Below are 17,018 nucleotides of genomic sequence, written 5' to 3'. Positions count from 1 at the left end.
CATAGAGACCACATGTACTTTCCTCATTATTTCCAGCATTATTTATATAATGGGTAGAGTTATTTACAACATTAAACAAAAAGTATTTCAGAGAGCAACCATTAAATATTATCACAGGGTAAATATCAGCAACTGAAATCCTTTTCTCATAGTTTCTCAAAAAACTTGGTATTAGGAAATTAGTAGTCTCTCAGAATTTGTATATTGGTTTTCTTCAGTAGTTATTCTGTAGAGTGTGTGTGTACATATGCATGCTCATGTATGTATGTATGTTCATTTCTTAAATCATTTCATAAATCACTGTGACTTAATTGTGGACTTTAATTGTTTTCATAGTTTTTTTCCCCAAAAGAAGGTTACTTTACATATTTTATTTTATTTTTATTTTTTTTGAGACAGGGTCTCACTCTGTCGCCCAGTCTGCAGTGCAGTGGCATGAGCTCAGCTCACTGCAGCCTCCACCTCCCAAGCTCAGGGATCCTCTTACCTCAGCCTCCCGAATAGCTGGGACCACAGGCATGCACCACCACACCCAGCTAATATGTTGTATGTTTTTAGAGATAGGGTTTTGCCACTTAGCCCAAGTCTGGTCTTGAACTCCTGGACTCAAGCGATCTACCCATCCACCTGCCTCGGCCTCCCAAAGTGCTGTGATTATAGACATGAGCCACTGTGCCTGGCAATTTTACATATTTTAAGTTAAAGCAAATCTTGGTTTTTGATGGAATGCAGATTTACTTATATTTCACTTAGTCTTTTTCCTTTCTTTCAGAAAAGTGGTGTGGAAACAAAATGGTTTTAGTATATTGCCTTATAAACAAATTTAAGATCCTGAGTTTCTTTTATTATCCTCTTTGTTTTGCTCATTTCCTTGAACTGTACATCCCTAACCTAAATCAGCTGGAGACAGGGGAAGAAAGTGTTAGATTCTTACTCAGTTTAGATCCTCTGCCAGGAAAACCCACTCTATTCATTGTCAACTAAATTAACGCTTTTTTAAATAAAAGGAGTCATTTTTAACAATAACGTCAGGGCAGCAGGCATCCATGAGATGTATGGTCACTGATCATTAGGGTTATCATTCTAATGCGTTTACTATTTTGAAACTCTAGGGAGAAGAAAACAGAAGAAAACTTATTTTTGCATATGTTGGAAAAATGTGTCCTCATGTAGGATATCAGGGTAATATCTTTAATGTTTCATACTTACCAAGATAAATTTGTAATGCATATTTTCTTTTAAAATTAGATTATTTAGGAGAAATTGCACTTGGTGAACCACTTACTCTTTAATTATTAGCATTAACTTTATCATTTTTGTTTCAAGATGTCACAGCTATTGTTCAGCACTAGAAATTATATAAATTATTAGCTGAAGATGATGACTGGCAACATTTATGTCTGTTCCTCCTCTTAAATTTCTTGTTCAGAAAGTCTGTTGTTGTAAACATCCCCGACTGGAAGCTGTAAGACACAGCTAAGCTTTCAGTCAGATGTTTGCTGCTACCGGCTATTCACAGACATCCTCTTGATATAATTCTGTCCCGGAGTGGAGTTGAGGAGGCTATAAAATGTGTGGGAAAACCTCAGAAATCTTTAGCTGCATTCTTTTACTGCACTGACAGTGCACGTATTATGATAGTTGAATGTAGGGTGCTCTCCTAATAACAGGATATGCCGTCTCGAGCTTCCCAGACTTAGCGTGCTGCTGCTGGGCCTTAGAGAATTTAGTTAAATAAAAAGTGTCCCCGCCTATTCCTGTTTCTGCCCTGTCAATGAAATTTTAGTCTTTATAACCTTTCCAAGTAGGCTGGAGTTTAACATCCCAACAATTCAGGAGACTGATTTTCTCCATTGTAAATTCTGTGGAAGTTCTGGAGAATAATTTCATCACTACCACCCAGCAGTATGCAATCTAGAAATTTCAGCTTTCCCTACACTTAAAAGAGATGTGTGTGCAACATTTTTCTCCGTCCTCTTAGCCCCCCACTTCCTGTTCCCCTCACCCTGAGTGATATTACAGCTCCTAATCAGAACTCTCCTCTAAGAAAAACTGCAAGACGTCAAGCCACTAAGCCTGTTTACATTTGCTAATGGGTATGCATGTCTTTTTATATTAATATTTTTCCTAAGTATTTTCAGATTGTTGCTTTCAGATTTATTGCTTCCTCCTTAAAATATAGCTGCCCTGAAAGCAGCTGTATTGTATCTATTTTTTGTGTTTCCCCACAGATCTGAATAATCCAGGGCTTTTCTCACAGATGACACTCAGTGTGGACTAATTGATAATGTATAATTTTATAGCAGCTATTTTCTGAGTTTTAAAAAATTGTTATTTTATTTCTGTTAGTCTTTCAGACACTGGAAAACATTTCTATTTTATTGGCATTTTTCTTTTCAATAAAGCATTGGTTTTTTAAAATCATTTAGTTTTATTAAACTGCTAAACATACTATGTTAGGTTCCATACATGATTAAACCAAAAGATAAAGGTCTTGCCAATCTAATGTATTTACATGCTTATTTTCTTTGATTAGATTATAAGCTTTCTGAGGTCAGAGACATTAAATCTTGATAATTCTATTTTTTCCTGTTATAAACAGCAAGTAAAGCACCTTGCATGTATAGTACTTTAGTAATGATTTTATATTATCTTATTGCAGCAGTGTCTACTGTTTCCTCTTATCTTTTATCCAGATGAGCAAATGACAGTTTTGGTCATAATGTAGTTACCCAAGATGTATTTGTGCTACAGCTTTTATTTTTTAAATGCTCTTTTGTTAGAGTAGTAGTTTATAAGACTTATTTGGGGATGGGGGTCAGTTGCTTCAGACTCAGGTGGCTTTCCAACTTGTAAATACAATTTTCAGGCTGGATGATTAGCATGCATCAAGCATCCCTTCCTATGAACTCTAAATAAAGCAGATTTATTGCATATTCTGTGGCCCTCTGTTTTAGCACATTGGAAACCTTAGACTCAAATAGCAGTGAAAGGATAGTTATTGCTGAGCTCAGAAGTCTTCCCTGCCAAAGGTAGAATGTAATGTGTTCTGTGGTGATAGGATTATTTTGTTTGACCAGGTGACACTGTTTATTTCTTATGAAAAATTTTGATATACAGCTTTAAAATTTAGTAAGATGGATGCATAATTTATACAGTGAAATTTGAAAGGTTTTTCAAAATGATAAGGCCAAACCTAAGCTAAATGAGGGGGTAGGCATTCTTTATAATAAAGCTGTTATACTCTGCCCAGCTAGGCCAGTTATCCCTAGATGCTACAGATTAATGGGGCAATCTGTGTTATGTAACATTTGTTCTATATTATTCTGCCTCTAATGAGGTGAATCAAAGACGACGTCAGTTTTAATTCTGGATGCCCTTGCTTCAGTGTAGTATAATACATAGGTACAGCCTTTTTTAGTAGTCTTCAGATGGCTTCTTTATGTTTTTATATTGAAGAACCACTAACTTCCCATTGGCCTATAAGGTTAGCAATTGATTATTTATAGCAAATGGCTTGAAATGTTAGATCATCAGTATTTGTCAATAAGCCTGTAATAACTTGTTTCCCTAGCCCTTAACTTAGTGTTGAAGAAAAAAATTGTGTTATTCATTGATAGGACTTAGAAAGCACAGAAATTACTTATTATTTAAGATTTGTTCTACCAATTGATATTTAAAGTAAAACATTTTTAGTTACTGAACACCATTCTGTAAATGACAATATTTTATCCTGAGTATATGGTCTGAAATGACTTAGGGACAACTTTTTAAAGCAAATAACTAATTACAAAATTGGGTCTTCCAATTTATTTCAAATTAGATGCTTTTGTACAAATATTCTTGGTTAGAAATAGTCATATAAATACACTGTTGGACTTGTTCTCATTGATCTCCATGCTTCAGTTCCTTCTACATGAGTCATGGGCTTGAGGTTACCCAGAAATGGACTGTGAACCTATAAACCCCAGCATGCATGTGGTATTGCATCGAGCATGTTCTGTGATTCCCTTCTACTCTTGTTACAGCTTTATTCATTGGATCAATGTGCATTATTTGCTGTGTGTGCTCAGGTAATATTTTTGTTTCTTTTTTTTAGTTTGAATATCAGTTTGGGCTTAGTTACTTTTTAAAATAAGGCTGTTTCAGATAGTCTCTGCCACACTTTGCCTAGCCTGGTTAATTGTGGGTGGACCCATGCTACATGTTTTGGCATTGCCTTTTTCTTATCTGTACCATATTACAAACTTCCTAGTAATTTGACATTCACTGCTGTCTTTGCTTTAGCTTTCCAACAGGTTTGGTGAAACAGTCCATTGCTGTTCAATATCAGCTTGCATCAGAATTACTTGGAGGGCTTATTGATTAAAACACAGATTGCTGGGCCCTGCAAAAAAAGTTTCTGATTCAGTAGGTCTGGGGTGGAACATGAGAATGTGCTTTTCCCCCCACAGTTCCCAAGTACTGCTGATGCTGCTCCTCTAGGCCCATGCTTTCAGAATCACAGAGCTCATCTTACATTCTTTTCCTGCTAGATATTATGCCCAATTAATACATGAAGTAAAACAGAAAAATCCTTAACTTAAAAACATGTATTAATCCAGAAGTTTGATTATAAAAAGGTTTGTTGAAAATGTGAGACCATTTTTTCTCCCAGAGAAAAAGTATATTAATTGTCTAGCTGGGAGGGGCCTATTTGAATGTGTTTTCAGAGAAAAGCAGAAGAAAAAAATACGGTTGTAATAGAAGTAGTTAAAACAGAAAAGCAGTATGGTTGTAGAGTGGGGTGGTGGGGAGGTATATGTGTATTTAATCTTGAGAACCAATGCTTTTGGAAAACAGCCCGAAGGGACAAGAGACTAGTAGAGACTGGCGAGGTTCCTGAAAGTCCTGGGTTACCTGTGAAATGCCAAAGATTTTTAAAGTTTGCTGGCAGTGGTTATTATATGTAGTTTTACTTCCAAATTTGAAGATTTCCTCTTCTTTGATGCAAGTGTGTTGGTAGGACCACGGATAATAGTTAGTAGAGATATTTGTGGGAATATATTTTTAATCAGAAAGAATGCAAAAAGAGGGGGAGACATTTCTTTGAGACACCTTAATGACACTGGGAACAGTAGAAGGTGGAAAGAGATCAGAGTGTGGGAAAGATGTGCCTGAGATGAAATTATCTGAATTCTGAATGTGGGGGAGAAGATGAGGAGAGGGTTGAGGGGGAGGAGAGATGACTAAGCTCCTCACAGTGTTTCATTAACTGTCTTTTACCTAAAGGAGGAATCTTCTTAATGAAGATTGGTTGATGCATCATACTGGTCATCAAGTAAGTTCTTATAAATGCAAGTTTGATTGTTTTGAAGGGAAGGATATAGGAAGGCTGGATAATCAGCTACATTTAGATATGGAACGCTACAGGATGTCTGCATTTATTGTTGTAAATTCCTTTGGTGAAAAACGTTATCACTTCTTTGTGACTAGCCTGGGCAATATAGTGAGACCTTGTCTCTAAAAAAAATTTTTTTAATAAGAAAAATTAGCCAGGCATAGTAGCGTGCCTGTAGTGCCCCCCACCGCCCTGGACACGCCCCCACTTCCAAAAAAACAAACACCCATCTCACTTCTGCCTTTTCCTTGGATTCTACACTTTCTCTCAGGATATCTTTCCGATTGAGTCTTGCCTCATTTATGTGAATGCTGTGCCTGTTCTTTTTTTCAACAGAGTCTTATGTAAAGAACTGTACAAACTTAGTAAAGAGTTTAAGTCCTGCTTTAAACCAAGTTTCAGTTCATGTAAACATCCTACACTCAGCTGTAATACATGGATTGGCTGGGAGGTGGATGTTTACTTCAGCTGACTTGGAATATCAACCAATTAACATTGATAAAAGATTTGGCAAGAATAGTATACAGAGGCTTGAATTTTTAATGTAATTAATGTAATTAAAGGTTTGTGGAAATGTGAGACCATTTTGTTCTCCCAGAGAAAAAGTGTGTTAATTGTCTAGCTGGCAGGGATCTACTTGAATATGTTTGCAGAGAAAAGCAGAAGAAAGCATGGTTGCAGTAGGAGTAGTTAAAACAGAAAAACAGTATGCTTATAGAGGGAAAATTACCCTAAATTTATTAAAAATTTATTAAAATTCCTTTAAATTTGTTACTCAATTTAAATTTTTATTGTATCTTTTCAATTTTGCTATAGCACTAACATGACATAAGGCTCTGGGTATTGGGACAAAAGAATGCCCTTGTTTGGTAGTTGGGGTCGGGTTTGTAGTATTGCAGTGTGCTTTAGCAAGCATGGGCTTTGACATCAGACATTTGTTGCCATCTGGACTCCACAAGTGAATTTGCTACGGGATTTGGAGGAGGGAAAGGCACTGTTTCCATACCTCAGTGGTTTTCTCATCTGCAAAATAGGTATGTGATTGCATGGATTGACTTATATGATGAATATAAAGTTGTTCATTAGTACAGTACCTGTCATATTAAGTACTCAATAAATGCTAGTTATTATTAATGCTGTGTTTTAGGTGTTCAGTAAATAGTTGCCATAATGCTTAAAGCAGACATAACTTGTTTTTATTTTAGCAATAAAGATGATGCCAACTTTTTGGTTTAATGGAAATGTTTTGAATCTTTGATATTGTTGTAATATAGTGGCAAAGAATTTTGAATCCCAGCTTCTGGAGCTCATATCTTGATTCTGCGAGTTACTTCGCTGTGTTACTTTGGGGGAAGTTATTAATCTCTCTGTGCCTCAGTTTCCTCAGTCAACTAAATTGAAATTATAATAGCACCTACCTGATAGGATTGTTGAGACTAAATGAGGTAACAATTTAAAAATAAGCTAATACCTGATAATTAGTTCTATATATGTATTGATTGGTCTAAACGTTATTTCCATTTTCATGTCTTTACTTAAAATACTGAAAATTAATTTTTTATAGCTTTGTTTTTCAGTTCCATGAAATCAGCCTGCCTTTTCTTTTTTTGGTGATGCATCCACATTCTGTATAGGTAAAAAGCAAAACAAACAAGTATAAAACGAGAATTATGTAAGAAGTACACACATCCTAGCAGCTTGGCAAGTGTCTGTATGCTCTTGCCTGTGCCTAAATCCAGAATTAGAATTCATGTTTGGTGCTCCTGTGGAAGATGTCTAAATGTTATGAGAAATACATGATTAAATAAAAATGTGAAATGAAAGCATGGAGACTTGTTGAAGGTGAGTGCTGCTTTTCTAATTATATATTTTGTTTGTTTAATGAACAATTTGTTATTTTCTTTGTCATTACGAGACAGCTGTTTTATTCTGTACTTAGGTGCAAAGCATACTGTGTTTTAGTGAGCTCCACATGTTAATTTGAAACTTGCCAAATTTTTACATTATTTTATAATTTATAGTACTTTGAGAAACATATTGCAATGCATTACAAAGCATATAATGTAAAGGTAGTTTTATGAAGTGTTTTTCTCCCAAATTAAGCATATTTGGGAATTGCCCATCAATTTGTTTTTGAGCCTCAGTGCATAAAATATAGAATTTTTCTTTCATATGCTAGATGTGAAAAATACTCAGCATATGCATGTGGTTTAGGCTACAAAATAGCCTGTAGGTTAAATTCCTAATTCTAGTGTTTAATTCATTGCCTTTTTTCTTCTTGTTTAATAGCCATATGTTTATATCTTTATATTACATACATTCCTGATTATATAATAAGGTCTTTGATCATGTGGGCTATCAGATTTGCCTCACTTTGTCTCTTAGAAGAAGCTATACGTGAAACTATGTTGTACTTAAGTGAAAATTTGAGTATTTTTCTTGTTTGAATTAATGCAGTGAAACATTCTACTTACAGTTAACTGTCTCCCACCCTTACAGGAAGGTACATGCCTTCATTTTTTAAAACACTGTATATTTATTAGAATTGTTACAGAATTTTAGTAAATATATTCTAATCACATATTTTCTGATTAATGTGTGCTTATCAGTTTTAAATGTTATGAAATCTGGATATATGTTAAAATGTCTCAGTTTTCCCCTCTTGTTTACCATATTGCCATTTGGTATTAATAGATAACATAATGTAAAATTGGATGTCTTTGATAATTTTGGGATATGTTCTGAAATTAAACTTGAACTTTTTTCTGTGAATTTTGAAGATATGGTATCTTATAATTATTTGGTGAGCATTTGGCATGAATTATTTAGCTTCTCCCCTGTTTATGATTTATTTCTCTTCTCATCGATTTCCAATAGGAAAATGTTATGATTCTAAATGTCTCCTGTAGACTTCAGTAATTGAAAAACGTCAGTTAAGATGGAGGGAATCTGTAATATATAATAGAGTTTATCTTTTAGTTATGTTCATTTCCACTTTTTTAATGTTTTTTTTTTTTTAGTAAATGTCAAAGTGTTACTCAGTGCAACATATTATGCAATATTATAATCAACTAACCTCTTCATTGATAATGACTTCATATTGAGAGGTTTTTTAAATCTAGAAATATTCTTGTTTTAAATTCCAGGTTAAAATGTAAAGGTATTTTTATTTTTTTAATTTTAATTCTTCTCAAAGCTACTAGTACATTATAAAACAACAATTTCACATTTAGAATTTTTATATGTCTATAAATTAGGATTATTTTTTAATATTAGCCTTAACTTTCTTTAACTTTTATGGAAAACAACTAGTCCCAAGGGTATTTTTACTGTTTAATATACATTATTCCTGTGATTCAAAATCTGAGCAGTAGAACCTGTTGAGCTACTTAACTTTCTGTCTTGGGACTATCCAGGTGCAGTTATAACTGGTTTCAAAGTTGTGACCTTTTCCTTGCTTGTTTCAAAATCATTCCTTAAAAAATGTTCAGTATTTTTCTTTTGTCAAAAAATATTTAAAAACAGGATTTGTGGGTTGTTCTGTTTTTTAAAATTAGTTTGAGAAACTTCCTTTGCCACTTGTTTTCTGTGAAAATGTTGTAAGAGCTCAAATTCCCTGGGGGTAGGGAGGACTTTTATAAGGTTTTTTTGGTTGAAGGGTATAAAAGGCATTTAAAAGGTATACAGTTACTTTTATTTCGATATCCCAGTCATTTTGACATTATGATAAGCTTTCCCCACTTTATAGGTTATCTGAAAATTTGGTGGGGGGCGGGTATCTTATTTATACTTAATATAACAAAATTATTTTCCTATGTGTAGTCAATAGCACATACAAAAAATTATCTCCTGTTTGTAGTTAGTAGCACAGTCAGTAGTCACCAAAATACTGAGTTATTTTTCAAGTAAAGGTATGAGTATGAATGAGAAACAGTTTGTGGGTTGGGTATTGTCAGTCCTTCTTTTTCAGATAACTTTCTAAATGGTCATTCAATCTGTAATCTTAAACTTTTTTAATGTTATAAATTCTTCAAATCAGTATTTGTATTAAATGCAGTGACCAGACTATGTCACTGATATAATATCGTGATTAGATGTGCAGAAGACTATGTTACATGGATGATAAATGAACTTTTAACATATAGAAATTAATATCAGATTAAACTAAAACATTAAGCAAAGTTAATACATGCTTGCATACATATATATATATTTATTTATTAATGATATGTGGAGAATCTTTGTGCTTCATAGTCACTAGACCTAAAGTAGAAGCAGTTGTCAAGAATGTCCAACTGCTATTCATCTTCGTGGCCAAAGTAAATTTCAGATTTTTTTTTGTAATGGTTTTCTTTAGTCTCTTTATTAACCCATCATCATGACAAGTCTGTCAAGTGACACATGTGAAAAGCAGATGTCCTTTCTTATTCCTGGTGCTTCCTGAGGAGGCAGTGCAATGCAGGAGAAGGAACATTATTAGAGATAAAGGAAAAAACCAGAAGTGCTTTCTCCTCTCACATTCCACTCAACACTTCTCTCACCAAATGTGTGTGGGGATTTCTCTCCACCAACAACCAGCAGTTCTTTACCGCAGATTCTCCAGTGGATACCACCCAGGTGTCCTCTAATTCAGTTCAATTCTGACATTATCTACTGGGAGATAGTGTCAGATCCCGCAAGTGGAGGGCTCAGTCCTACAAGACTACCTTACTTCAGATGTCAGTCACAAGCAGTTAGCGGTTTGTGATTCTGACCAACTGGCTAGAGGTCCCCCTCCTCAAGTGTGATTAATTTGCTAGAGCAGCTCACAGAATTCAGGGTGAACACTTTATTTACATTTACCCATTTATTATAAAGGATATTATGAAGAATACAGATGAACTGCCAGAAAGACAAGGAGCATAGGCAAGATACTGAGAAGGGTCACGGAGCTTCTGTGCCTTCTCCAGGTGCACCACCCTCTGGGAATAATCAGTTCATGTGTTCAGCTATCTCGAAGCTCATTCGAACCCTGTCCTTCTGAGTTTCTGTGGAGGCTTCATTACGTTAAGGTTCAGAAATCAATACCCCAAAATATGGGGCTTTGACATGCTGAATTAAAGAAGCAGCCTCAAGGCCTCTTGGCCTTCTCCAGCTCTCCTCACCCAAATCCTGTCTCTCCCAAAGCACAAGATGAGGCTGTTCACCAAAGTTCCCTTATTTACCTAGAAACTGGACCTTAAAGAGGAACACAGTTGCCTGCGATTCCATCCCTGTAATTTTATTAACCAGAGATTAAAACTTATATCACAGAGGAAGAGACTGAAAATTAAACACCACACCTGGAGCCCAGATGACCTGTCCCAATCTATTATCTGTTCTCCAGTCCCATTTAGTTCCCAAAGGGAATCATTTACAAACCATTGTCTGATCTTCAGGCCCATTTATTTACAGCTCCCCCTCTTTCCCCAATGAAAATGATACTTAAGTGTCAGCCATCTATCGGCTCTTTGAGTTTTCACATTTTGTATGACTCCTGTGCACACACATGCATGTAATAACTTTGTTATACTTGTTAACTTTTTTTCATTATAGGGGTATCCACCATGATTATATATGATGGGGAGGAAAGGGATTACTCCATTTCTGCCCCTGCAGTCTGTAGGCATGATTGATTACATCATTGGTCGCCGGTGATTAACTCAATCTCCAAGCCCTGTCGTGTCCCTGGAGGTTGGAGGGTGGCACTGAAAGCTCCAACCATCTCATCATGCTTTGATCTTTCCGATGACCAGACCCCACCCTGAAGCTATCTACGGGTCCCCAGCAACATTCATTTCGTTATCATACAAATGACATTCTTACAATTTCAGAGATTCCAAGGGCTTTAGGAAATGGAGATGAAGAGCAAATATATATTTCACAATATCACAAACATACCCTTGGGAATTAGACCTCTGATCTAATCTAGGCTCCCTCACTTGCGATTTTTGTGACCTTGAACAAGTTGTTCATCTTTTCTGGATAGTTCTCTGTTAAAAAAATTAAAATAAAAAAATGGTGGCTATCAGGTTGTTAGGAGGACTAGATAAGAGAACTATGTGAAGGACCCTGCACAGTGCTAGCAACAAAGTTGTTTAGTAAGTACTATTTCAATTTATTTTGCTTCCAAGCTCATGTGAGCTCCCTCAGTGTGTACCACCAAATCATATGATGTGTATCCCAGTCAAATCTTAAAGGTCATCCACCTTGAATCTTTAAGTTAATTGATGTGTGTTTTTAAAACTGCATTATAAGAATGTTAGGGTTTTTGTTTTGATCCTATGGAAGTTAAACTTTTTTACGCAAGCATTCAACTGTTTAGCTTCAAACTGAACAGATAAATAGTCTGTATTATTTCATTATGTATTAAAAAATGATTAAGCCTGCCTCAGGCAGTTCAGACAAAGCAGGTAAAAGATTATCAAGGAGTAACATTAGAAAACACTAATCAGAGTGCCTAAAAAGCTTTATGCGGTCCAGGTTGTACAGGGATGTTGGAACAGTAAAACAAACAAAACATTACAAGGTATGAAGCGTTCGAGATAGGTAGAATAGAGCAGGTTATATTAGAGAAGTCTCTTCTAAAATTGTGTTGGCTAGCCTGGGATTTGAACTTATACCGTGTATGTATGTCCATGTGTAACAGGTTGAACATGCAAGAAGCAGTGTTCATAAAAGGTGGCAAACTTGTTTTACTTGTTTCTCAGTCTTTTCAGATCAGTACTTATAAAACACTGGTATTTACAGTAAATATCTTATATTAAATATTAGCTAACCCTATTAAATTGTGTGTCCTTGTGCTGCAGTCATTTAATGACCTCATTCTTTGGTAAGTTGGCATGTGATTTGAGATAGCTCTAAGTGCTAATGGATTGTTTGAAGGAGTTAAAGGCAAAACCAGGAAGAGAAAACTATTTTTAGGAAAAAGGGATCATACAACAGGCCTTAAATAGAAGAAATGAGATATCTCTGTCTTTACTATGTAACCTTTAATTCCTTACACATTTTGACTTCATGTTTTTTGTATGTAAATGAGAATGTTATAGTCTTGTAAATTCCTTTTCCTCTGTGACTACATTCAGTTATTTATTTTATTGTGTGTTTGTGCATGTCGATAGAGCACAGTATTTAGTAGAATGAGTTATTGGTTAAACCACCTGGATTCATTTGTAAAATGGGGCCACCTGTCTCTTACATTGTAATGAGGATTTGATTCGATAATCTAGATAAATCACTTAGCACAAGAGTCTCCAGCCCCCGGACTCTTGAGTGGTACTGGTCTGTGGCCTGTTAGGCACTGGGCTGCACAGCAGGAGGTGAGCAGGGAGCAAGCTAGCACTAGGGCCCAAGCTCCGCCTCCTGTTGGATCAGTGGCAGCATTAGATACTCATAGGAGCACAAACCCTGTTGTGAACTGTGCGTGTGAGGGATCTAGGTTTCGTGCTCCTTACAAGAATCTAATTAATGCCCGATGAGCTGAGGTGGAACAGTTTCTTCCCAAAACCGTCTCAGGAAACCCGTCCCTGGTGCCAAAATTTGGGGGACCTCTGACGTAGCACACTATCTGGCACATACCAAGCACTCAGAAAATATCCAATTTCTCAAAACTCAGTTCCAGTGTCAAGTCTTAATAGTATATCTTGGAACTCCAAGGTAGTTGGTCCTCTCTTTGTGCCATAAATGTGCCTTGTACTCAGTAGTGCTAAATTGCTATCACTAGTGCTAAATGTACTACTAATTCATCTGTGTGTCCACTTCCCTTCTTAGATTGTGAGCTCCTTGAGGACAGAGATGGGTTTACTCATATTTATAAATTCATTGGCATGATAAATATTTGCTGAAAGAATAAAATTGTATTCTTATTTTTTAAGCAGGGTCCCCTCCACCTCTGAGTGGAAGATGGTCTGGGAGCAAAGGTGTCAGGTCTTCTAAAAAATCTGGCCACATTCTCAACCCACCACACCCCCGCTTTTTTAAACAGCTGTTTAATTGCCATTGTAATCCTAAGGATTGGATCCATTTTTCACTTCCCTTTTTCACACTTTTTTCTTTTACTAAGAAAATAAAGTAATAAAGTGACTGCCAAATGGAGAAAACTGTCCACTAAATATGAATTAATAAGTGCTATGATCAGAAATTGTGTAAAAGCAACATAATGGCACTATAAAAAGGTATTATCTTAGAATCAAAAACCTTGGGTTTATATTATAGCCCTGCTACTTTCCAGTCATATGACAGTGATCAAGCTATATTACCTCTTTGGCTTGACAAAATAGGGGTCATCTCTATTTCTGGCTTGTTATGATTGATGTGAAATATTCATACAAACTACCACTGTGCTTGGTAAGTAGAAGACACTCAAATATGTCTTGGAGTTACAGTTAATACTGTATCGTTTAAATTTGAGAAAAACCAACTTTAAAAAATCACATAGATACAGTTTTTTACTGCTAGAAATTTTATTTAAATTAGTTGATACTCTTGGTTAGGTAATGAAAAACAATGGTTTTATCTCCATTATGCTGTGATAGGGAAGAGTAACACAGTTAAAATGGCAAAGGCATACCTGACAATTAAAATGCATAGTTAAAGGCTAATACTTCCTGAACACAAGAAGACAAGTCTCTGCTTGATACTACTCTCCACAGTTAAATCATTGATACTTTGTGCCATACAGTGAAAACAGAACCATCTAGGTGTTCACAGATTGTATTTTTCCTTATGAAAGGTAGAAGGTTAGAGAAAATTATTCTCAATACAATTAATATAAATAAAATTGGTTATTAGGTGCCTTTTACTTAGGCAGTAAGGGCATATGAAGCTTCATTACCAATGAGAATTTTGTCAAAATTATTTCCCAGTTACCGTGTTTTAAAACAACCTCTCAGAATTCCCCACTTCTAATTTCTCCTTTCTATTCTACCAGTTTTACTCCATACCTTTTTGCTAAATAAACATTTTCTTCCAACTCTGAGTTTGGTGTTTTTTTCATTTGATCTGCTCTTCAAAGTGTATCAGCTAGTGATTGAATTAGGCTATGGTGTAACAGAGAACTCTAAGACAGTAGCTTAAACAAGATTTTTTTTTAACCCCTAAGTCTTGCTGCCTTTTTCACAAAGACAAAGCTTTTTCAGAAACTCCCAGCTTATGTCTCATTTGCCACAACTGCGTAACATGGCTATCTTTTAGCTGTAAGAGATGCTGAGAAACATAGTTTTTTTGCTGGGCATATTGTCACTGAGCAAAATCAAAGTTTTATTTGGATCATTGTACTTACAATTCACCTTTTATGGCAATTTAAGTAGTCATTTGTCATAGATTGGAGGATTTCCTGGAAGGGTGAAGAACTTCTATATAGGTTACTTATTCTGACTAACATAAATTATCCTACCACCACCATCCCATAACTCTAAACTTATAGAGATGTCATAGAAAACAACAAATATACACACAGCTAACCACAAAAGAAAAAGGAAATCCCAGCTGCCAGAAGTGAAGAAAAAACAGCCAGAATAGTGAACTCAGCAGCTGAAGGTACACTGACCTAGGGGGATGATAGTGTTGGCTGTGGGTCTCACCAATGGACCCTGAGACTTTAACAGCAAGAGATATGGCCTGACTATACAGGGAAGCTGGGACTGAGACCTACACAAAGCCAAGACCTTAGAAGGTGCTCCAGCCTCAGGAAGGAGGATGAGCAAACTTCTACACAATAACCCAGGGAAGCTACAAAGTTGTCTGAACCCAAGACTTTAGGGTGGAGAAAGAGGAAGGTGTCTGTGAGAAAGAGTTGAAGTTTACATTTCAGTTTTGCTTTCAGAATATCCATGCTTAGCTTAAAAATGTGAGGCACATTAAGTTACTGCTTTAATAAAGGAATGAATGAAATGTACAGAAGTATGTGTTCTCGGGGCCTCTTTTAAAGTCATTAGGGGAAAGAATTGGCATATATTCAGACACATTTGAAGAAATTATATATTTTTGGAGATGGAGTCTTGCTCTATCGCATGGCATGATCATGGCTTACTGCAGCCTCAATTTCGTGGGCTCAGGTGATCCTCCCATGTAAGCCTCCCGAGTAGCTGGGACCACAGGCATGTACCACCTTGCCCGGCTAGTTTTTAAAATTTTTATAGAGATGGAGTCTCACTGTGTTGCCCAAGCTGGTCTCGAACTCCTGGGCTCAAGTGATCTTCCCACCTTGGCCTCCCAAAGTGTTACGATTATGGGCATGAGCCACCATGCCTGGCCTGAAGGAAAATTTTAAAACAGAAGGAATAAGCTAGAATGCAGCACAGAAGAAGTAGAAAATTGAAAGTAATTCATGGAAGATCCAATATATATATTTCAGGAGTTTAAGGAGAAAACAGAAGGTGACAGAAGGTGTGAGGCAGTTGTGAACTAACCTAAGAATGTGTAGTATACAACTCTTGGTAGATAAATGGTACGCACTGAAGTTTTTGAGGCATGGGGGACAGGTAGCTTCCTTCTCTCACGCATACTCCTGCTGCCAAATTACCCCCTAACGGCTACGTTATAATGAAAACAGTTTCATGCCAGCTTCTGTTATATTAACCGAGGAAGAAAACTGATCTTAGCATGTTCTGCAGGCTAAAGGAAATTGCTCTCGGCCCATTTAGGTGCTCTAACCACCATCTTGTCTGAAAGATTCCTTTAAGAAGCAGAATTCTATTACTTTAACAAAAGGTGTGTTCATGGCTGGACAAGAGCCTTTTAGGGGGTTAGACTAGGACATCATCCCAAAATATAAGGGCTACAGGCCATGCTGGATTCTTATGGCCTCTTCTTGCAATGGTGGTATGTGTTACTCTACTATTAGTCAATCTGAAAACCTTTAATCTCACCATCGGAGGCCCATTTAAAAAATTACTTTAGCAGGTCACTAATTAATAAAAATTTCTACCATTTAGTATGAAAATTAAAACATTGTATGTTGATCAAGATGCAGTCAACAATACCTAGAATAGCTTCCACTAGAGTATGCATTCTCTGATTAGAACACTAGTTCATCTTCCTAGTGAACTGTTCTATCAGGATGGTAGCAAGCCTTAAGCGATGACTTTACGTAAGTTATGTGTACCACACTGTGTATACTGGAGTATTTCCATGTAAATTACAGACAACAGCTATCCTGGAAGCAATAAATGGCCAAGAAATTTCCAGAGTCGACCAAAGACATCAGGAATGATACTTGCTTCCAGAAAAAGAACCAATGTAACATTGGCTTAAACTGTTGTGCTTTTGCTTTTCTTTCAGATGTAGGCTGTCCAGGTGTCCGGTACTATAATTCCACAAGATCAGTAGGGCCCCAGGCTTTTTCTGTTCTTTATGATCCACTCTCTACCATGTAGCATTTGTCTTCAAGATCAAAAAATGGTGGCTGTAGTGCTCACATTCCAGATAAGGAAGAATGGGCAAGAAACAAAAGATCCACTCCAAATGTGATGGCAAAATTAAGATTTTTGAGTGAAAAATGGAAATTTGTCTTCAGTACATACACACTGAAAGAAATGTTGAAGAGAGTTCTTCAGGCAGAAGCAAAATCATTCCAAGGGAAATCCTGGAATGCAGGAATAAATGAAGAGCAATGGAAATG

At 36.2% G+C, this 17,018-nt stretch overlaps 1 protein-coding gene and 2 non-coding genes across 4 annotated transcripts in view; all 3 read left to right on the top strand.

Annotated features, from left to right (window-relative positions):
• The first annotated feature begins 1,436 nt into the window (after positions 1 to 1,436).
• MIR30D (microRNA mir-30d) lies at positions 1,437 to 1,506 on the top strand. Its single transcript, NR_106588.1, has one exon. It is a non-coding gene; the product is annotated as a microRNA mir-30d (primary transcript).
• A 4,264-nt stretch (positions 1,507 to 5,770) lies between these two features.
• Positions 5,771 to 5,858, top strand: MIR30B (microRNA mir-30b). The gene has a single exon (NR_106526.1). It is a non-coding gene; the product is annotated as a microRNA mir-30b (primary transcript).
• A 6-nt stretch (positions 5,859 to 5,864) lies between these two features.
• The window catches only part of ZFAT (zinc finger and AT-hook domain containing), a 321,691-nt gene continuing 310,537 nt past the window's right edge, over positions 5,865 to 17,018 (top strand). For both annotated transcript variants that reach the window (XM_063606918.1, XM_055116972.3), the window contains exon 1: positions 5,865 to 7,222. The gene's annotated coding sequence lies outside the window, so the exon portion shown is untranslated. The remainder of the gene's footprint in view (positions 7,223 to 17,018) is intronic.

This window comes from Pan paniscus, chromosome 7 (genome assembly GCF_029289425.2).
Source record: "Pan paniscus chromosome 7, NHGRI_mPanPan1-v2.0_pri, whole genome shotgun sequence".
Classification (NCBI taxonomy): domain Eukaryota; kingdom Metazoa; phylum Chordata; class Mammalia; order Primates; family Hominidae; genus Pan; species Pan paniscus.
Note: the sequence above shows the minus strand (reverse complement) of the source record. Positions and strands in the feature narration are given on the sequence as shown.